The 22,470-nt window shown below is 44.4% G+C and overlaps 1 long non-coding RNA gene across 1 annotated transcript in view; it reads left to right on the top strand.

The window, feature by feature from the left end:
* LOC143764166 (uncharacterized) overlaps nucleotides 1-21,233 on the top strand; it is an 83,554-nt gene extending 62,321 nt beyond the window's left edge. Inside the window, exon 3 of the long non-coding RNA XR_013213079.1 lies at nucleotides 21,213-21,233. This is a non-coding gene — a long non-coding RNA (uncharacterized LOC143764166). The remainder of the gene's footprint in view (nucleotides 1-21,212) is intronic.
* Nucleotides 21,234-22,470: the final 1,237 nt, after the last annotated feature.

The raw sequence follows: 22,470 nt of genomic DNA, 5'->3' as shown, positions 1-22,470 counted from the left end.
TACTTGCAATACTCCTCCACTGACCACAATGCTGCCTGGAGTGCCTGCCTGTGTATCCATGTAACCGATGTAAAACTGCCATGACTGCCTACTGTTTGTTATTTTAGGCCTTTGATAGCCTGTCTGCAGCCCCTACTTGCAATACTCCTCCACTGACCACACCAATGCTGCCCGTGTACCCCTGGAACCTATTTAAAAGTTCATAGAGCCTAGTTATATATTTTATTTACTATTAATAAGGCCATGATGGACTACGCTGTACCACGCTACAAGCTAACCAGTCGACACTTCTTTTGCGAGAAAAGCCATCCCAACCCTCCACCAGCATGTAGAAGACCGCATTGTCCATGCACTCTGGCAATCTGTGAGTACAAAGGTGCACCTGACAACAGACGCATGGACCTGTAGGCATGGCCACGGAAGATTACGTGTCCATTACGGCGCAATGGGTTAATGTGGTGGATGCATGGTCCACAGGGGACAGCCTACTAAGTCTGTCTGCAGTCCCTAATTCAAATTGTCCTCCACTGTCTAAATCGGAGCTTCCACCTTCTGGCTTTCGGCCTATAGTATCAGAAATTAAACTGCATTTGGCCTTCAACTTTGGTTAGGGCCTACTAACGGCTTCTGCCCCTCCCTGGTGTTGCCCTCAACTAAATAAAGCTGAGCTTCAACCTTCTGCTCCAAATTACCATTTTAAAAAATGCAATAGGCTTTTCCGGCCTACTAAAGGTGTCTGTCTGTGTGCCCCTGCCTGGTGTTGCCCTCAACTAAATAAAGCTGAGCTTCAACCTTCTGCTCCAAATTACCATTTTAAAAAATGCAATAGGCTTTTCCGGCCTACTAAAGGTGTCTGTCTGTGTGCCCCTGCCTGGTGTTGCCCTCAACTAAATAAAGCTGAGCTTCAACCTTCTGCTCCAAATTACCATTTTGAAAAATGCAATAGGCTTTTCCGGCCTACTAAAGGTGTCTGTCTGTGTGCCCCTGCCTGGTGTTGTCCTCAACTAAATAAAGCTGAGCTTCAACCTTCCGGCTCTCATTAAGTGGTTTTAAAAAAAAAAAATGGTGGTTAGGGCCTACTAACGGCTTCTGCCCCTCCCTGGTGTTGCCCTCAACTAAATAAAGCTGAGCTTCAACCTTCTGCTCCAAATTACCATTTTAAAAAATGCAATAGGCTTTTCCGGCCTACTAAAGGTGTCTGTCTGTGTGCCCCTGCCTGGTGTTGCCCTCAACTAAATAAAGCTGAGCTTCAACCTTCTGCTCCAAATTACCATTTTGAAAAATGCAATAGGCTTTTCCGGCCTACTAAAGGTGTCTGTCTGTGTGCCCCTGCCTGGTGTTGCCCTCAACTAAATAAAGCTGAGCTTCAACCTTCTGCTCCAAATTACCATTTTAAAAAATGCAATAGGCTTTTCCGGCCTACTAAAGGTGTCTGTCTGTGTGCCCCTGCCTGGTGTTGCCCTCAACTAAATAAAGCTGAGCTTCAACCTTCTGCTCCAAATTACCATTTTGAAAAATGCAATAGGCTTTTCCGGCCTACTAAAGGTGTCTGTCTGTGTGCCCCTGCCTGGTGTTGCCCTCAACTAAATAAAGCTGAGCTTCAACCTTCTGCTCCAAATTACCATTTTGAAAAATGCAATAGGCTTTTCCGGCCTACTAAAGGTGTCTGTCTGTGTGCCCCTGCCTGGTGTTGCCCTCAACTAAATAAAGCTGAGCTTCAACCTTCTGCTCCAAATTACCATTTTGAAAAATGCAATAGGCTTTTCCGGCCTACTAAAGGTGTCTGTCTGTGTGCCCCTGCCTGGTGTTGTCCTCAACTAAATAAAGCTGAGCTTCAACCTTCCGGCTCTCATTAAGTGGTTTTAAAAAAAAAAATGGTGGTTAGGGCCTACTAACGGCTTCTGCCCCTCCCTGGTGTTGTCCTCAACTAAATAAAGCTGAGCTTCAACCTTCCGGCTCTCATTAAGTGGTTTTAAAAAAAAAAAATGGTGGTTAGGGCCTACTAACGGCTTCTGCCCCTCCCTGGTGTTGCCCTCAACTAAATAAAGCTGAGCTTCAACCTTCTGCTCCAAATTACCATTTTAAAAAATGCAATAGGCTTTTCCGGCCTACTAAAGGTGTCTGTCTGTGTGCCCCTGCCTGGTGTTGCCCTCAACTAAATAAAGCTGAGCTTCAACCTTCTGCTCCAAATTACCATTTTAAAAAATGCAATAGGCTTTTCCGGCCTACTAAAGGTGTCTGTCTGTGTGCCCCTGCCTGGTGTTGCCCTCAACTAAATAAAGCTGAGCTTCAACCTTCTGCTCCAAATTACCATTTTGAAAAATGCAATAGGCTTTTCCGGCCTACTAAAGGTGTCTGTCTGTGTGCCCCTGCCTGGTGTTGCCCTCAACTAAATAAAGCTGAGCTTCAACCTTCCGGCTCTCATTAAGTGGTTTTAAAAAAAAAAATGGTGGTTAGGGCCTACTAACGGCTTCTGCCCCTCCCTGGTGTTGTCCTCAACTAAATAAAGCTGAGCTTCAACCTTCCGGCTCTCATTAAGTGGTTTTTAAAAAAAAAATGGTGGTTAGGGCCTACTAACGGCTTCTGCCCCTCCCTGGTGTTGCCCTCAACTAAATAAAGCTGAGCTTCAACCTTCTGCTCCAAATTACCATTTTAAAAAATGCAATAGGCTTTTCCGGCCTACTAAAGGTGTCTGTCTGTGTGCCCCTGCCTGGTGTTGCCCTCAACTAAATAAAGCTGAGCTTCAACCTTCTGCTCCAAATTACCATTTTGAAAAATGCAATAGGCTTTTCCGGCCTACTAAAGGTGTCTGTCTGTGTGCCCCTGCCTGGTGTTGTCCTCAACTAAATAAAGCTGAGCTTCAACCTTCTGCTCCAAATTACCATTTTAAAAAATGCAATAGGCTTTTCCGGCCTACTAAAGGTGTCTGTCTGTGTGCCCCTGCCTGGTTTTGCCCTCAACTAAATAAAGCTGAGCTTCAACCTTCTGCTCCAAATTACCATTTTGAAAAATGCAATAGGCTTTTCCGGCCTACTAAAGGTGTCTGTCTGTGTGCCCCTGCCTGGTGTTGTCCTCAACTAAATAAAGCTGAGCTTCAACCTTCCGGCTCTCATTAAGTGGTTTTAAAAAAAAAAATGGTGGTTAGGGCCTACTAACGGCTTCTGCCCCTCCCTGGTGTTGTCCTCAACTAAATAAAGCTGAGCTTCAACCTTCCGGCTCTCATTAAGTGGTTTTAAAAAAAAAAAATGGTGGTTAGGGCCTACTAACGGCTTCTGCCCCTCCCTGGTGTTGCCCTCAACTAAATAAAGCTGAGCTTCAACCTTCTGCTCCAAATTACCATTTTGAAAAATGCAATAGGCTTTTCCGGCCTACTAAAGGTGTCTGTCTGTGTGCCCCTGCCTGGTGTTGTCCTCAACTAAATAAAGCTGAGCTTCAACCTTCTGCTCCAAATTACCATTTTAAAAAATGCAATAGGCTTTTCCGGCCTACTAAAGGTGTCTGTCTGTGTGCCCCTGCCTGGTGTTGCCCTCAACTAAATAAAGCTGAGCTTCAACCTTCTGCTCCAAATTACCATTTTGAAAAATGCAATAGGCTTTTCCGGCCTACTAAAGGTGTCTGTCTGTGTGCCCCTGCCTGGTGTTGTCCTCAACTAAATAAAGCTGAGCTTCAACCTTCCGGCTCTCATTAAGTGGTTTTAAAAAAAAAAATGGTGGTTAGGGCCTACTAACGGCTTCTGCCCCTCCCTGGTGTTGCCCTCAACTAAATAAAGCTGAGCTTCAACCTTCTGCTCCAAATTACCATTTTAAAAAATGCAATAGGCTTTTCCGGCCTACTAAAGGTGTCTGTCTGTGTGCCCCTGCCTGGTGTTGTCCTCAACTAAATAAAGCTGAGCTTCAACCTTCCGGCTCTCATTAAGTGGTTTTAAAAAAAAAAATGGTGGTTAGGGCCTACTAACGGCTTCTGCCCCTGCCTGGTGTTGCCCTCAACTAAATAAAGCTGAGCTTCAACCTTCTGCTCCAAATTACCATTTTAAAAAATGCAATAGGCTTTTCCGGCCTACTAAAGGTGTCTGTCTGTGTGCCCCTGCCTGGTGTTGCCCTCAACTAAATAAAGCTGAGCTTCAACCTTCTGCTCCAAATTACCATTTTAAAAAATGCAATAGGCTTTTCCGGCCTACTAAAGGTGTCTGTCTGTGTGCCCCTGCCTGGTGTTGCCCTCAACTAAATAAAGCTGAGCTTCAACCTTCTGCTCCAAATTACCATTTTAAAAAATGCAATAGGCTTTTCCGGCCTACTAAAGGTGTCTGCCCCTCCCTGGTGTTGTCCTCAACTGAACAAAGCTGAGCTTCCACATTCTGGCTTTCGCCCTATACTATCAGATATTAAACTGCATTTGGCCTACTAGTGTGGTTAGGCCCTTGAAACAGTGTCTGCTGCTCTTGGGTTTGCTACTCCACTGAACAAAGCAATGCCGCCTGTTTAGTCCTGTTACCAATTTTGAACTGCATGTAGCCTACTTTATTCTTTGGCCCTATATCTGTTTCCTCCTCATCCTGCCCATTGCCCAGCCACTGCTAAATGAGTCTGCTGGTACATTGACCTAGACCACTACATTCCCCTTGTACTCTACACAGCCAGAATCTGTCCCTGCTGAAAGTAAGGTTCCCCTTCCCGCATGTTATACCACCTTACACAGGGACAAAGAGGAAGGTGCAGATGAAAGTGCAGGTTCCTTCATCAGGTGGGGGGGCATACTCGTTGGCGACGTCACTGGCACAGGGCCCCTCAGAGTACGCAAAAGTGTCGCTGCTGGTGGGAGGCGCCCCCGCCATGCAAACACACCGCCGTACTTTGAGGGGCCCTGTGCCAGTGGCAATGCGAACGAGTGGGCCCCCCCCTGCTTGCTCAGGATCACAGCACTTGCAACTTTTAAATACTTACCTTTCCCTGCAACACCGCCGTGACGTAGTCCACATTTCCTGGGCCCACGAAAAACTTGAGCCAGCCCTACTCCCCCCACAACTTTCCCCCAATTCCCTATGCCCAACTATTATTATACAGTTAATTAAGATTGGCAAGCTTCAGAAACAAGAATGGATGTTTTTGGCATTAAAATGGGCACTGTAGGTGTTTTCCTGGCCTCCACTCACTGCCGACTATGCTTCCCCATTGACTTGCATTGGGTTTCGTGTTTCGGTCGATCCCCGACTTTTAGCGATAATCGGCCGACTGCACTCGACTCGACTCTGGACAAAATCGGGTTTCCCAAAACCCTACTCGATCTTAAAAAAATGAAAGTCGCTCAACCCTAGTGGAGGAGTAATGCAAGTAAAGACCGCAGACAGGCTATCAAAGGCCTAAAATAACAAACAATAGGCTCATGGCAGTTTTAAATCGGTTACATGGATACACAGGCAGGCAGCATTGTGGTCAGTGGAGGAGGAGTAATGGAAGTAGGGACCGCAGACAGGCTATCAAAGGCCTAAAATAACAAACAATAGGCTCATGGCAGTTTTACAGCGGTTACATGGATACACGGGCAGGCAGCTTGGTGGTGAGTGGAGGAGTATTTAAAGTAGGGACCGCAGACAGGCTATCAAAGGCCTAAAATAACAAACAATAGGCTCATGGCAGTTTTACAGCGGTTACATGGATACACGGGCAGGCAGCTTGGTGGTGGTGAGTGGAGGAGTATTTAAAGTAGGGACCGCAGACAGGCTATCAAAGGCCTAAAATAACAAACAATAGGCTCATGGCAGTTTTACAGCGGTTACATGGATACACGGGCAGGCAGCTTGGTGGTCAGTGGAGGAGTATTTAAAGTAGGGACCGCAGACAGGCTATCAAAGGCCTAAAATAACAAACAATAGGCTTATGGCAGTTTTACAGCGGTTACATGGATACACGGGCAGGCAGCTTGGTGGTCAGTGGAGGAGTATTTAAAGTAGGGACCGCAGACAGGCTATCAAAGGCCTAACATAACAAACAATAGGCTCATGGCAGTTTTACAGTGGTTACATGGATACACGGGCAGGCAGCTTGGTGGTGGTGAGTGGAGGAGTATTTAAAGTAGGGACCGCAGACAGGCTATCAAAGGCCTAAAATAACAAACAATAGGCTCATGGCAGTTTTACAGCGGTTACATGGATACACGGGCAGGCAGCTTGGTGGTCAGTGGAGGAGTATTTAAAGTAGGGACCGCAGACAGGCTATCAAAGGCCTAAAATAACAAACAATAGGCTCATGGCAGTTTTACAGCGGTTACATGGATACACGGGCAGGCAGCTTGGTGGTGGTGAGTGGAGGAGTATTTAAAGTAGGGACCGCAGACAGGCTATCAAAGGCCTAAAATAACAAACAATAGGCTCATGGCAGTTTTACAGCGGTTACATGGATACACGGGCAGGCAGCTTGGTGGTCAGTGGAGGAGTATTTAAAGTAGGGACCGCAGACAGGCTATCAAAGGCCTAAAATAACAAACAATAGGCTTATGGCAGTTTTACAGCGGTTACATGGATACACGGGCAGGCAGCTTGGTGGTCAGTGGAGGAGTATTTAAAGTAGGGACCGCAGACAGGCTATCAAAGGCCTAACATAACAAACAATAGGCTCATGGCAGTTTTACAGCGGTTACATGGATACACGGGCAGGCAGCTTGGTGGTGGTGAGTGGAGGAGTATTTAAAGTAGGAACCGCAGACAGGCTATCAAAGGCCTAAAATAACAAACAATAGGCTCATGGCAGTTTTACAGCGGTTACATGGATACACGGGCAGGCAGCTTGGTGGTCAGTGGAGGAGTATTTAAAGTAGGGACCGCAGACAGGCTATCAAAGGCCTAAAATAACAAACAATAGGCTTATGGCAGTTTTACAGCGGTTACATGGATACACGGGCAGGCAGCTTGGTGGTGGTGAGTGGAGGAGTATTTAAAGTAGGGACCGCAGACAGGCTATCAAAGGCCTAAAATAACAAACAATAGGCTTATGGCAGTTTTACAGCGGTTACATGGATACACGGGCAGGCAGCTTGGTGGTGAGTGGAGGAGTATTTAAAGTAGGGACCGCAGACAGGCTATCAAAGGCCTAACATAACAAACAATAGGCTCATGGCAGTTTTACATCGGTTACATGGATACACAGGCAGGCAGCTTGGTGGTGGTGAGTGGAGGAGTATTTAAAGTAGGGACCGCAGACAGGCTATCAAAGGCCTAAAATAACAAACAATAGGCTCATGGCAGTTTTACAGCGGTTACATGGATACACGGGCAGGCAGCTTGGTGGTCAGTGGAGGAGTATTTAAAGTAGGGACCGCAGACAGGCTTCAAAGGCCTAACATAAGAAAATGGGCTGGCTGTAGGCACTTTATAATTGGTTCCAGGGGTACACGGGCAGCAGTGGTCTGGTCAGTGGAGGACTAGTGGAAGGAGGGACCGCAGACAGGCTTCAAAGGCCTAAAATAACAAACAATAGGCTCATGGCAGTTTTACAGCGGTTACATGGATACACGGGCAGGCAGCTTGGTGGTCAGTGGAGGAGTATTTAAAGTAGGGACCGCAGACAGGCTATCAAAGGCCTAAAATAACAAACAATAGGCTCATGGCAGTTTTACAGCGGTTACATGGATACACGGGCAGGCAGCTTGGTGGTCAGTGGAGGAGTATTTAAAGTAGGGACCGCAGACAGGCTATCAAAGGCCTAAAATAACAAACAATAGGCTCATGGCAGCTTTACAGCGGTTACATGGATACACAGGCAGCTTGGTGGTGAGTGGAGGAGTAGTGCAAGGAGTGTCTGTCCCAGTACTCCCAAAATATAAATAGATGTTAATGTCTCGCAAAACAACCAAAACAAAAAAAAAGGTGGCATACTTAGGTACAGGGGTGGGCTCATCTACTGAGTTTCTGACATAGTAATTTGGCAGTAACTATTTAATGGTGCCAATATAGGACACAGACACAGACTACTTTAAGTTGCATCATAGATGTCTACAAATTTGTATTGTCAGTGCCAGACATTGAATGATGTCAGCGAATAGACTAAAGATTGGTGGAGCTGTGCGACATAATTTTGGACGTGGTAGAGCACATTTTGAGCTGGGGTAGGGGGGAACTCTCTTGAGGCCGGCGGGACCGCCCCAGGGCCCCTCATGTTACAACGGTGTGTCTGACGTTGGGTGCGCACCACCACCGCCAGAGACACTACATTGTACTATGAGGGACCCAGTAGCAATGCCGTCAACCAAAAGCGAGCACACCCACCTCTTCAGACAAACAGCAGTCTCACGGGTGCTTGCGCCAAGTCGCGATACCACGGCCCCGTGTGGGGAGTTTTGCCATTTAGGGAGGTGTAAACATGTCGTATGCTGTACAATCAGCTGCAGCAAATTAGACATTAGAAAAGTAATTCACAGGCAAGAGCTTTTCATAGGAAAGCTAGGTGTCGGCCGGGCAAGGTGGGGCAAAAGATTTCGAAATCCAGTTGTGGTTCATTTTAATGAATGTTAGATCGTCAACATTTTGGGTAGCCAGACGAGTCCTTTTTTCGGTTAATATTGAACCTGCAGCACTGAATACTCTTTCTGATAGGACACTTGCTGCCGGGCAAGCAAGCTCCTGCAATGCATATTCTGCCAATTCTGGCCAGGTGTCTAATTTGGAGGCCCAGTAATCAAATGGGAATGACGGTTGAGGGAGAACATCGATAAGGGATGAAAAATAGTTAGTAACCATACTGGACAAATGTTGTCTCCTGTCACTTTCAATTGATGCAGCAGTACCTGTCCTGTCTGCGGTCATAGCAAAATCACTCCACAACCTGGTCAGAAAACCCCTCTGTCCAACGCCACTTCTGATGTGTGCACCCCTAACACTCCTAGTCTGCTGCCCCCTGGAGCTCGTGTGAGAACGATCACGTGCACTGTGTGCTGGGAATGCCTGAAGCAAACGGTCAACAAGAGTTGATTGTTTGGTTGCTAATATTAGTTCCAAGTTCTCATGTGGCATAATATTTTGCAATTTGCCTTTATAGCGTGGATCAAGGAGGCAGGCCAACCAGTAATCGTCATCGTTCATCATTTTCGTAATGCGTGTGTCCCTTTTTAGGATACGTAAGGCATAATCCGCCATGTGGGCCAAAGTTCCAGTTGTCAAATCTCCGGTTGTGATTGGTTGAGGGGCAGTTGCAGGCAAATCTACGTCACTTGTGTCCCTCAAAAAACCAGAACCCGGCCGTGACACGCAACCAATTTCCTGTGCCCCCGGGAAAGGTTCCGCATTAAAAATATACTCATCCCCATCATCCTCCTCGTCCTCCACCTCCTCTTCGCCCGCTACCTCGTCCTGTACACTGCCCTGACCAGACAATGGCTGACTGTCATCAAGGCTTTCCTCTTCCTCTGGTGCAGACGCCTGCTCCTTTATGTGCGTCAAACTTTGCATCAGCAGACGCATTAGGGGGATGCTCATGCTTATTACGGCGTTGTCTGCACTAACCAGCCGTGTGCATTCCTCAAAACACTGAAGGACTTGACACATGTCTTGTATCTTAGACCACTGCACACCTGACAACTCCATGTCTGCCATCCTACTGCCTGCCCGTGTATCCTCCCACAAATAAATAACAGCACGCCTCTGTTCGCACAGTCTCTGAAGCATGTGCAGTGTTGAGTTTCACCTTGTTGCAACGTCTATGATTAGGCGATGCTGGGGAAGGTTCAAAGACCGCTGATAGGTCTGCATACGGCTGGCGTGTACAGGCGAACGTCGGATATGTGAGCAAAGTGCACGCACTTTGAGGAGCAGGTCGGAGAACCCAGGATAAGTTTTCAATAAGCACTGCACCACCAGGTTTAAGGTGTGAGCCAGGCAAGGAATGTGTTTCAGTTGGGAAAGGGAGATGGCAGCCATGAAATTCCTTCCGTTATCACTCACTACCTTGCCTGCCTCAAGATCTACTGTGCCCAGCCACGACTGTGTTTCTTGTTGCAAGAACTCGGACAGAACTTCCGCGGTGTGTCTGTTGTCGCCCAAGCACTTCATAGCCAATACAGCCTGCTGACGCTTGGCAGTAGCTGGCCCATAATGGGACAACTGGTGTGCAACAGTGTCATCTGCCGATGGAGTGGTTGGCAGACTGCGTTCTGTGGAAGAGCTGTAGCTTCTGCAGGAGGACGAGGAGGAGGAGGAGGAGGGGGTGCGAACGCCTACAGCCAACTGTTTCCTAGACCGTGGGCTAGGCACAACTGTCCCTAAATTGATGTCGCCTGTGGACCTTGCATCCACCACATTCACCCAGTGTGCCGTGATGGACACATAACGTCCCTGGCCATGCCTACTGGTCCATGCATCTGTAGTCAGGTGCACCTTTGTACTCACAGATTGCCTGAGTGCATGGACGATGCGCTGTTTAACATGCTGGTGCAGGGCTGGGATGGCTTTTCTGGAAAAAAAGTGTCGACTGGGTAGCTCGTATCGTGGTTCAGCGTACTCCATCAGGGCTTTGAAAGCTTCGCTTTCAACTAACCGGTAGGGCATCATCTCTAACGAGATTAGTCTAGCTATGTGGGCGTTAAAACCCTGTGTACGCGGATGCGAGGATAAGTACTTCCTTTTTCTAACCAGAGTCTCATGTAGGGTGAGCTGGACTGGAGAGCTGGAGATCGTGGAACTTTCGGGTGTGCCGGTGTACATGGCAGACTGAGAGACGGTTGGAGACGGTATTGTTTCCGCCGGTGCCCTAGATGCAATATTTCCTCCTACAAAACTGGTGATTCCCTGACCCTGACTGCTTTTGGCTGGCAAAGAAACCTGCACAGATACTGCCGGTGGTGCGGAAAATGGTGGCCTTACAGTGACGGAAGGGATGTTGCGTTGCTGACTAGCTTCATTGGCCGAGGGTGCTACAACCTTGAGGGACGTTTGGTAGTTAGTCCAGGCTTGAAAATGCATGGTGGTTAAGTGTCTATGCATGCAACTAGTATTTAGACTTTTCAGATTCTGACCTCTGCTTAAGCTAGTTGAACATTTTTGACAGATGACTTTGCGCTGATCAGTTGGATGTTGTTTAAAAAAATGCCAGACTGCACTCTTCCTAGACTCGGATCCCTTTTCAGGGATTGCAGACTGAGCTTTAACCGGATGGCAACGCTGTGCTCCAACAGGTTTTGGCTTTGACACGCGTTTTGGGCCAGATACGGGCCCGGCAGATGGAACCTGTTGCGATGTTGATGCCTGCTGCGGCCCCTCCTCCACCTCCGCTTCTGAACTACTGCCGCCTGCACCCTGTTCCCCCAATGGCTGCCAATCGGGGTCAATAACTGGGTCATCTATTACCTCCTCTTCGAGCTCGTGTGCAACTTCGTCTGTGTCACTGTGTCGGTCGGTGGTATAGCGTTCGTGGCGGGGCAACATAGTCTCATCAGGGTCTGATTGTGGATCTGTACCCTGAGAGGGCAATGTGGTGGTCTGAGTCAAAGGAGCAGCATAGTACTCTGGCTGTGGCTGTGCATCAGTGCACTCCATGTCAGAATATACTTGTAATGGGCATGGCCTGTTAAATGTTTCACTTTCTAAGCCAGGGACGGTATGTGTAAAGAGCTCCATGGAGTGACCCGTTGTGTCGCCTGCTGCATCCTTCTCTCTTGTTGTAGTTTTTGCTGAGGAGGACAAGGAAGCGACTTGTCCCTGACCGTGAACATCCACAAGCGACGCGCTGCTTTTACATTTACCAGTTTCGGAAGAGGAGGCAAAAGAGCTAGAGGCTGAGTCTGCAATGTAAGCCAAAACTTGCTGTTGCTGCTCCGCCTTTAAAAGCGGTTTTCCTACTCCCAGAAAAGAGAGCGTTCGAGGCCTTGTGTAGCCTGACGACGAAACTGGCTCCACAGCTCCAGACTTAGGTGGAATATTTTTATCCCCACGACCACCTGATGCTCCACTACCACTACCATCATTACCAGCTGACAATGAACGCCCACGACGACCTCTTGCACCAGACTTCCTCATTGTTTTAAAATCTTAACCAAAGTAACTTTATTTGTTGCTGTCAAACAACTTACACGGTGAGCTATAACTTCAGTATGATTTCAATATCCCTTAACAGGTTGGTGAGACCACAAGGAAAATCAGGCACAATGTTACACACTCTGTTTTCTGTGGCACAAAATCACAGAGATGACACACACGCAGGACTGTCACTCAAGCACTAATGTCAATATTAATCTCCCACCTAATTTATTTTTTTTTTTTCTCAGGGAGACTTTAGAAACCAAATAATATTAAAAAAAAAAAAAAAAAATGGCTTTCTATGGCCCACAATTAGAGAGAGAGAGGTGGCACACCCAGGAGTCAAGACTGGCGCACAAGCTGAAAGGGCAATATTACTCTCCCACTGTTTTTTTAAGTTTTTTTTTTATTTCAGGGAGACTTTAGAAACCAAATAATATAAAAAAAAAAAAAAAAAAAAAAAATAGGCTTTCTATAGCCCACTGAATGAGAGAGAGAGGTGGCACACCCAGGAGTCAAGCCTGGCACACAAGCTGAAAGGGCAATATTACTCTCCCACTGTTTTTTTATGTTTTTTTTTTTTTTTAAGAGAGACTTTAGAAACCCAATAATATTTAAAAAAAAAAATAAATAGGCTTTCTATGGCCCACTGAATGAGAGGGAGAGAGGTGGCACACCCAGGAGTCAAGACTGGCACACAAGCTGAAAGGGCAATATTACTCTCCCACTGTTTTTTTTTTTTAGGTTTTTTTTTTTTTTTCAGGGAGACTTTAGAAACCAAATAATATTAAAAAAAAAAAAAAAAAAATAGGCTTTCTATAGCCCACTGAATGAGAGATAGCACACACAGCAGTGGCACACAAGCCCTGACTGAGGCCAATATTTTTCTCCCACTGATTGATGTAGTGTTTTTGTGTTGAGGTAGATTTTAGAACACAAATCAAGGAAAAAAAAAAAATGCTTTCTATGGCCCACTGAATGAGAGAGAGGTGGCACACCCAGGAGTCAAGACTGGCACACAAGCTGAAAGGGCAATATTACTCTCCCACTGTTTTTTGTATGTTTTTTTTTTTTTTTTCAGGGAGACTTTAGAAACCAAATAATATTAAAAAAACCAAAAAAAAAATAGCCTTTCTATGGCCCACTGAATGAGAGAGAGAGGTGGCACACCCAGGAGTCAAGACTGGCACACAAGCTGAAAGGGCAATATTACTCTCCCACTGTTTTTTTATGTATTTTTTGTTTTTTAAGGGAGACTTTAGAAACCCAATAATATTAAAAAAAAAAAATAAATAGGCTTTCTATGGCCCACTGAATGAAAGGGAGAGAGGTGGCACACCCAGGAGTCAAGACTGGCACACAAGCTGAAAGGGCAATATTACTCTCCCACTGTTTTTTGTATGGTTTTTTTTTTTTTTTCAGGGAGACTTTAGAAACCAAATAATATTAAAAAAACCAAAAAAAAATAGCCTTTCTATGGCCCACTGAATGAGAGAGAGAGGTGGCACACCCAGGAGTCAAGACTGGCACACAAGCTGAAAGGGCAATATTACTCTCCCACTGTTTTTTTATGTATTTTTTGTTTTTTAAGGGAGACTTTAGAAACCCAATAATATTTAAAAAAAAAAATAAATAGGCTTTCTATGGCCCACTGAATGAAAGGGAGAGAGGTGGCACACCCAGGAGTCAAGACTGGCACACAAGCTGAAAGGGCAATATTACTCTCCCACTGTTTTTTGTATGTTTTTTTTTTTTTTTCAGGGAGACTTTAGAAACCAAATAATATTAAAAAAACCAAAAAAAAAAATAGCCTTTCTATGGCCCACTGAATGAGAGAGAGAGGTGGCACACCCAGGAGTCAAGACTGGCACACAAGCTGAAAGGGCAATATTACTCTCCCACTGTTTTTTTATGTATTTTTTGTTTTTTAAGGGAGACTTTAGAAACCCAATAATATTTAAAAAAATAAATAAATAGGCTTTCTATGGCCCACTGAATGAAAGGGAGAGAGGTGGCACACCCAGGAGTCAAGACTGGCACACAAGCTGAAAGGGCAATATTACTCTCCCACTGTTTTTTTATGTATTTTTTGTTTTTTAAGGGAGACTTTAGAAACCCAATAATATTTAAAAAAAAAAATAAATAGGCTTTCTATGGCCCACTGAATGAAAGGGAGAGAGGTGGCACACCCAGGAGTCAAGACTGGCACACAAGCTGAAAGGGCAATATTACTCTCCCACTGTTTTTTGTATGATTTTTTTTTTTTTTTTCAGGGAGACTTTAGAAACCAAATAATATTAAAAAAACCAAAAAAAAAATAGCCTTTCTATGGCCCACTGAATGAGAGAGAGAGGTGGCACACCCAGGAGTCAAGACTGGCACACAAGCTGAAAGGGCAATATTACTCTCCCACTGTTTTTTTATGTATTTTTTGTTTTTTAAGGGAGACTTTAGAAACCCAATAATATTTAAAAAAAAAAATAAATAGGCTTTCTATGGCCCACTGAATGAAAGGGAGAGAGGTGGCACACCCAGGAGTCAAGACTGGCACACAAGCTGAAAGGGCAATATTACTCTCCCACTGTTTTTTGTATGTTTTTTTTTTTTTTTTCAGGGAGACTTTAGAAACCAAATAATATTAAAAAAAACAAAAAAAAATAGCCTTTCTATGGCCCACTGAATGAGAGAGAGAGGTGGCACACCCAGGAGTCAAGACTGGCACACAAGCTGAAAGGGCAATATTACTCTCCCACTGTTTTTTTATGTATTTTTTGTTTTTTAAGGGAGACTTTAGAAACCCAATAATATTTTAAAAAAAAAATAAATAGGCTTTCTATGGCCCACTGAATGAAAGGGAGAGAGGTGGCACACCCAGGAGTCAAGACTGGCACACAAGCTGAAAGGGCAATATTACTCTCCCACTGTTTTTTGTATGTTTTTTTTTTTTTTTCAGGGAGACTTTAGAAACCAAATAATATTAAAAAAACCAAAAAAAAAAATAGCCTTTCTATGGCCCACTGAATGAGAGAGAGAGGTGGCACACCCAGGAGTCAAGACTGGCACACAAGCTGAAAGGGCAATATTACTCTCCCACTGTTTTTTTATGTATTTTTTGTTTTTTAAGGGAGACTTTAGAAACCCAATAATATTTAAAAAAATAAATAAATAGGCTTTCTATGGCCCACTGAATGAAAGGGAGAGAGGTGGCACACCCAGGAGTCAAGACTGGCACACAAGCTGAAAGGGCAATATTACTCTCCCACTGTTTTTTTATGTATTTTTTGTTTTTTAAGGGAGACTTTAGAAACCCAATAATATTTAAAAAAAAAAATAAATAGGCTTTCTATGGCCCACTGAATGAAAGGGAGAGAGGTGGCACACCCAGGAGTCAAGACTGGCACACAAGCTGAAAGGGCAATATTACTCTCCCACTGTTTTTTGTATGTTTTTTTTTTTTTTTTCAGGGAGACTTTAGAAACCAAATAATATTAAAAAAACAAAAAAAAAATAGCCTTTCTATGGCCCACTGAATGAGAGAGAGAGGTGGCACACCCAGGAGTCAAGACTGGCACACAAGCTGAAAGGGCAATATTACTCTCCCACTGTTTTTTTATGTATTTTTTGTTTTTTAAGGGAGACTTTAGAAACCCAATAATATTTAAAAAAAAAATAAATAGGCTTTCTATGGCCCACTGAATGAGAGGGAGAGAGGTGGCACACCCAGGAGTCAAGCCTGGCACACAAGCTGAAAGGGCAATATTACTCTCCCACTGTTTTTTTATGTATTTTTTGTTTTTTAAGGGAGACTTTAGAAACCCAATAATATTTAAAAAAATAAATAAATAGGCTTTCTATGGCCCACTGAATGAGAGGGAGAGAGGTGGCACACCCAGGAGTCAAGACTGGCACACAAGCTGAAAGGGCAATATTACTCTCCCACTGTTTTTTTAGGTTTTTTTTTTTTTTTCAGGGAGACTTTAGAAACCAAATAATATTAAAAAAAAAAAAAAAAAAATAGGCTTGCTATAGCCCACTGAATGAGAGATAGCACACACAGCAGTGGCACACAAGCCCTGACTGAGGCCAATATTTTTCTCCCACTGATTGATGTAGTGTTTTTGTGTTGAGGTAGAATTTAGAACACAAATCACGGAAAAAATAAATAGGCTTTCTATGGCCCACTCAGTGAGAGATGGCACACACAGGGATGGCACTGTAGCAGAAATGCCAATCTTAATCTCCCACAAAAAAAACAAAAAAAAAACAGGGACTGTCCTACAATTACTATCTCCCTGCAGTAATGTAAGCCAGGTATGGCAGGCAGCAATAGGAGTGGACTGATGCACAAATTAAATAAAAAGTGTGGACAAACAAAAAAGATAGCTGTGCAGAAAGGAAGGAACAAGAGGATATGTGCTTTGAAAAAAGCAGTTGGTTTCCACAGTGGCGTACACATAGCAATACAGCTATCACGGAGCCTTCTAGGGCAGCCCAATGAGCTACAGCGCTGAGGGGAAAAAAAAAAAAAAATAGCTTCCACAGTCCCTGCACACCGAAGGTGGTGTTGGACAGTGGAAATCGCTGCAGCACAAGCGGTTTGGTGGTTAGTGGACCCTGCCTAACGCTCTCCCTGCTTCTGACGAAGCGGCAGCAACCTGTCCCTAAGCTCAGATCAGCAGCAGTAAGATGGCGGTCGGCGGGAATGCCCCTTTATAGCCCCTGTGACGCCGCAGACAGCAAGCCAATCACTGCAATGCCCTTCTCTAAGATGGTGGGGACCAGGATCTATGTCATCACGCTGCCCACACTCTGCGTTCACCTTCATTGGCTGAGAAATGGTGCTTTTCGCGTCATTGAAACGCGACTTTGGCGCGAAAGTCGCGTACCGCATGGCCGACAAGCACAGGGGTCGGATCGGGTTTCATGAGACGCCGACTTAGCCAAAAGTCGGCGACTTTTGAAAATGATCGACCCGTTTCGCTCAACCCTATCCTCCACTGACCACAATGCTGCCTGTGTATCCATGTAACCGATGTAAAACTGCCATGAGCCTATTGTTTGTTATCTTAGGCCTTTGATAGGCTTTCTGCGGTCCCTACTTCCATTACTCTTCCTCCACTGACCATAATGCTGCCTGTGCATCCATGTAACCAATTTAAAACTGCCATGAGCCTATTGTTTGTTATTTTAGGCCTTTGATAGCCTGTCTGCGGTCCCTACTTGCATTACTCCTCCACTGACCACACCAATGCTGCCCGTTTACCCCTGGAACCTATTTTACAGTGCATAGAGCCTATTTTTTTAATTTTATTTAAGATTAATAAAGCCATGATGGACTACGCTGTACCACGCTATGAGCTACCCAGTTGACAATTCTTTTGCGAGAAAAGCCATCCCACCCCTCCACCAGCATGTAAAAGACCGCATTGTACATGCACTCTGTCAATCTGTGAGTCCAAAGGTACACCTGACAACAGACACATGGACCTGTAGGCATGGCCACGGAAGGTTACGTGTCCTTTGTGGCGCAATGGGTTAATGTATTGGATGCATGGTCCACACAGGGGACAGCCTGGTAAGTCTGTCTGCAGTCCCTAATTCAAGTTGTCCTCAAATGAATAAATCTGAGCTTCAACCTTCTGGCTCTCATTAAGTGCTGTTTTTTAAAAACTTGGTGTTTAGGGCCTACTAACGGTGTCTGCCCCTCCCTGGTGTTGCCCTCAACTGAATACAGCTGAGCTTCTACCTTCTGGCTCTCATTAAGTGCTGTTTTTAAATAAAAAAATGGTGTTTAGGGCCTACTATCGGTGTCTGCCCCTGCCTGGTGTTTGTCCTCAACTGAATACAGCTGAGCTTCAACCTTCTGGCTCTCATTAAGTGCTGTTTTTTAAAAACTTGGTGTTTAGGGCCTACTAACGGTGTCTGCCCCTCCCTGGTGTTGCCCTCAACTGAATACAGCTCAGCTTCAACCTTCTGGCTTTCGGCCTATAGTATCAGATATTAAACTGCATTTGGCCTTCAACTTAGGTTACGGCCTACTAACGGTGTCTGCCCCTCCCTGGTGTTTGCCCTCAACTGAATACAGCTGAGCTTCAACCTTCTGGCTCTTATTAAGTTTAAAAAAAAAAAAAAAAAATAGGTGTTTAGGGCCTACTAACGGTGTCTGCCCCTCCCTGGTGTTGCCCTCAACTGAATACAGCTGAGCTTCAACCTTCTGGCTTTCGGCCTATAGTATCAGATATTAAACTGCATTTGGCCTACTAGTGTGGTTGGGCCCTTAAAACAGTGTCTGCTGCTCTTGGGTTTGCTACTCCACTGAACAAAGCAATGCCGCCTGTTTAGTCCTGTTACCAATTTTGAACTGCATTTAGCCTACTTTATTCTTTGGCCCTATATCTGTTTCCTCCTCATCCCCGCCCCCGCCATGCAAACAAACCGCCGTACTTTGAGGGGCCCTGTGCCAGTGCCAATGCGAACGAGTGCCCCCCCCTGCTTGCTCAGGATCACAGCACTTGCAACGTTGAAATACTTACCTCTCCCTGCTCCACCGCCGTGACGTAGTCCACGTTTCCTTGGCCCACTAAAGGCTTGAACCAGCCCTACCCCCCACAACTTTTGCCAAATGACCCCCAATTTCCTATGCCCAACTATTATTATAAAGTTAATTAAGATTGACAAGCTTCAGAAACAAGAATGGATGTTTTTGGCATTAAAATGGGCACTGTAGGTGTTTTCCTGGCCTCCACTCACTGCCGACTATGCTTCCCCATTGACTTGCATTGGGTTTCGTGTTTCGGTCGATCCCCGACTTTTAGCGATAATCGGCCGACTGCACTCGACTCGACTCTGGACAAAGTCGGGTTTCACAAAACCCGACTCGATCTTAAAAAAATGAAAGTCGCTCAACCCTACAGATCAGTATTGTAGTATTCAGTCACTATGTGGTGGTAATATGTGGTCTGGTCATGATGTTGTATTTGTTCCTTGTATTTGATATTATTCGATCACTGTGGTGGTAATATGTGGTCTGGACATGGTGCTGTGGTATTTGTTCCTTGTATGTGGTATTATAGGTCATTTTAAAAATTGAAAAATAAATAAAAATATACCTAAATTGTATTGCATATTTTAACAAATATTTAATAGGTTACAGTAGAGTAGGGCCTGGCCAAAAGTGTTTACCTTGTCATTTTGGTGGCTTAAAAAATCTTTAGGCCAAAACAAAAGCTGTATGCTATATATATATATATATATATATATATATATATATATATATATATATATATCTGTAAGCTATATGTGTGATCTGGTGATGGGAACTGTCAATGTGTGATAGGTGAGAAGTGGAGATTTTCCAAGAGAGAGCGGTGGGGCTGTGGACAGTTCGAGGGGTGGAGCGTGGAGGTGGGGCTGGGGTGGAGCCTGGGCGGAGTCTCAAGGGGGCCCTGAAAATTTTGTCAGTATGGGGCCCTGAAATTTCTAGTGGCAGCCCTGGATGTTCCTTGTTGTATTGAACATGTAAATCATAGAAACATATGACACTACTTCATCATAAGCATTCGGCTTATGTGTTGTTAAGCTTTATATTTACATGGACCTTATCATATACACTTTAAAATATTCTTAGTACTTTCCAGTATGTTCCCTGTGTTATATTTTATAATTACTCATGAATGATGAACCATGCTTGTTAGAAATTGCTTAAAAATGCAGTGTGTGTTTCTGGCAGCATTTTATTTCCAGGGTGTATCTTTATATTTTGCAAAGTGTTGTTTTCATGTTTGCAAACACTAATGAATATCTAAGTAACTCAAAGCCTAGTTGTCTGGCATGTGCACAACCTGCATTTTTTGCCCACAATTCCCTGGCGTAACAAAACGTGTAACATCATATTTTGCACTGTGAACTGTATTCAAGCATATCTCCATAGATGTCTAACATTATTTTCTCTTATGCGTAACAATGGTTTTTTTTTGTATATCTGTTAATTGACTGATGTACTATATGCAAAAAGTGTTGCCCTTAAAGTCTCTGAGTTTTTTTTTTTTTAATTTATTAAAATAATATAATGTTAAACATCTAAGGATCAACATGTGCTGACTAGTGTTGAGCATTCCGATACCGCAAGTATCGGGTATCGGCCGATACTTGCGGGTATCGGAATTCCGATACAGAGATCCGATACTTTTGTGGTATCGGGTATCGGTATTGAAACAACATTAATGTGTAAAAGAAAGAATTAAAATAAAAAATATTGCTATACTCACCTCTCCGACGCAGCCTGGACCTCACCGAGGGAACCGACAGCGTTCTTTGCTTAAAATGCGCGCGTTTTCCGTGAGTATAGCAATATTTTTTATTTTAATTCTTTCTTTTACACATTAATATGGATCCCAGGGCCTGAAGGAGAGTTTCCTCTCCTTCAGACCCTGGGAACCATCAGGAATACCGTCCGATACTTGACTCCCATTGACTTGTATTGGTATCGGGTATCGGTATCGGATTAGATCCGATACTTTGCCGGTATCGGCCGATACTTTCCGATACCGATACTTTCAAGTATCGGACGGTACCGCTCAACACTAGTGCTGACTGCTATTTTTAAACCAACATACCCAAAAAATCTTACATAGTAGCTCCTTGGAGGGTTTGATTTTAACATGTCTTGCTGGGCACAACACAGTTTGTGTGTGACTGATTGAAATCAAATGTTTACACTTAATTAATGCCATCATACACAATTATTCACACAAGTCAAGCCCTTACATATGGCTAATGCTCATTGCTAATTGTGTTAATGTTTGTGTTATTATACCCAGCCACAGTCCTGCAGGCTATGTTTTTGCCAACAGATTATAACAGTGCTCATGCTAGTTATATCGTAATTTTTAAAATAATAATAATTAATAATAATAATAATTTTTATTTATATAGCGCCAACATATTCCGCAGCACTTTACAATTAAGTGGGGACATGTACAAACAATAAATTCGGTACGAGGAAAATTACAACATGGTGCTAAATGGTCACACAATTCTTAGTCTCAATGGCAAGGGATCAGCATTTTTTATCAAAAATGTATTTTGGTACCAGGCATGATGATCAAAAGCATAATACTTTTAAACTCTAACATAGCTGAACATATTGTGTTGTGTTATGAATATTTTGTTATTAGTGGGAATGTGACTTGTTGTGTTTCAACTTTTCCAACAGTTGATTTGGTTAAACGGCGATGGCGGTCAGCGAGGGACCAGTTTAGGCGGGAATTCAATCCCCTCCCCTCCACGTCAGGTGCTTCTAAAAAACGCCAATATGTGTTCTACAGAAACTTAGCCTTTCTTCGCCCAATCCTGGAGCTAAATCCGTAAGTGTCACTGTGTATGATTGTCCCAACATATTAAACTAACTACACTGTCTTTTCACATTTACAAATATTAAAAATTAAAAAAAAAGTCAGGTAAATCTTTGGTCACTAGTTATCTTTCAGAAGGACATTTGTGCTTTCAATAATCCTCATGTTTATATGTTGAATTAACAAATACAAACATGTTCCAAATCTAACTTCATTTGTGAAAACCAAAATGTGTTTTTGAATGTTATTTAGGATTAGTTTAGCATTGTGACAAACTGTTAATGTTATTTTATCCTAGGACTGATGACAACCTTGAGGACTCTGATGAATCGCCAACAACAGCAAGATCAGTGCTATGTACGTCGGCATCGGAGACCGAAGCCCCAGCAGAACCCACTCCATCAACGCAGCCTGATGAGCAGGTGTCTGATGCTGCAGAAATATCCACTGATGCAACAATGGCGAACTGCCCAGCATCAAATACAAATGTCATCTGCTACCAATATACCAAATGCACAAAATGTAGGTACACAACAATCACAGGAAATGCCTGCACCCTCGTCCATGCTTCCACCTCCTGCCGTAAGACATAGTTATCCCCAAATGTCTGCTCCTGTTTGGTTTTCTCCTGCCCATTGCTACACTCATGATTATGGTAAAATGTCTGGTCCTACCTGTGTGCCTCATGCCCATGCCCATGCCAGTAGCCAGCAATATGAGCAAATGTCTGATCCTACCTCTGTGCCTCATGCCCGTGCCAGTGGCCAGCAATATGGTCAAATGTCTGATCCTACCTCTGTGCCTCATGCCCGTGCCAGTAGCCAGCAATATGGGCAAATGTCTGATCCTACCTCTGTGCCTTATGCCCGTGCCAGTAGCCAGCAATATGGGCAAATGTCTGATCCTACCTCTGTGCCTCATGCCCGTGCCAGTAGCCAGCAATATGGGCAAATGTCTGGTCCTACCTCTGTGCCTCATGCCCGTGCCAGTAGCCAGCAATATAGGCAAATGTCTGATCCTACCTCTGTGCCTCATGCCCGTGCCAGTAGCCAGCAATATGAGCAAATGTCTGGTCCTACCTCTGTGCCTCATGCCCGTGCCAGTAGCCAGCAATATGAG

The sequence above is a fragment of the Ranitomeya variabilis genome, chromosome 1, assembly GCF_051348905.1.
Source record: "Ranitomeya variabilis isolate aRanVar5 chromosome 1, aRanVar5.hap1, whole genome shotgun sequence".
Taxonomy (NCBI): Eukaryota; Metazoa; Chordata; class Amphibia; order Anura; family Dendrobatidae; genus Ranitomeya; species Ranitomeya variabilis.
The sequence above is the reverse complement of the archived record's forward strand: the minus strand, read 5'-3'. Positions and strand labels throughout refer to the sequence as shown.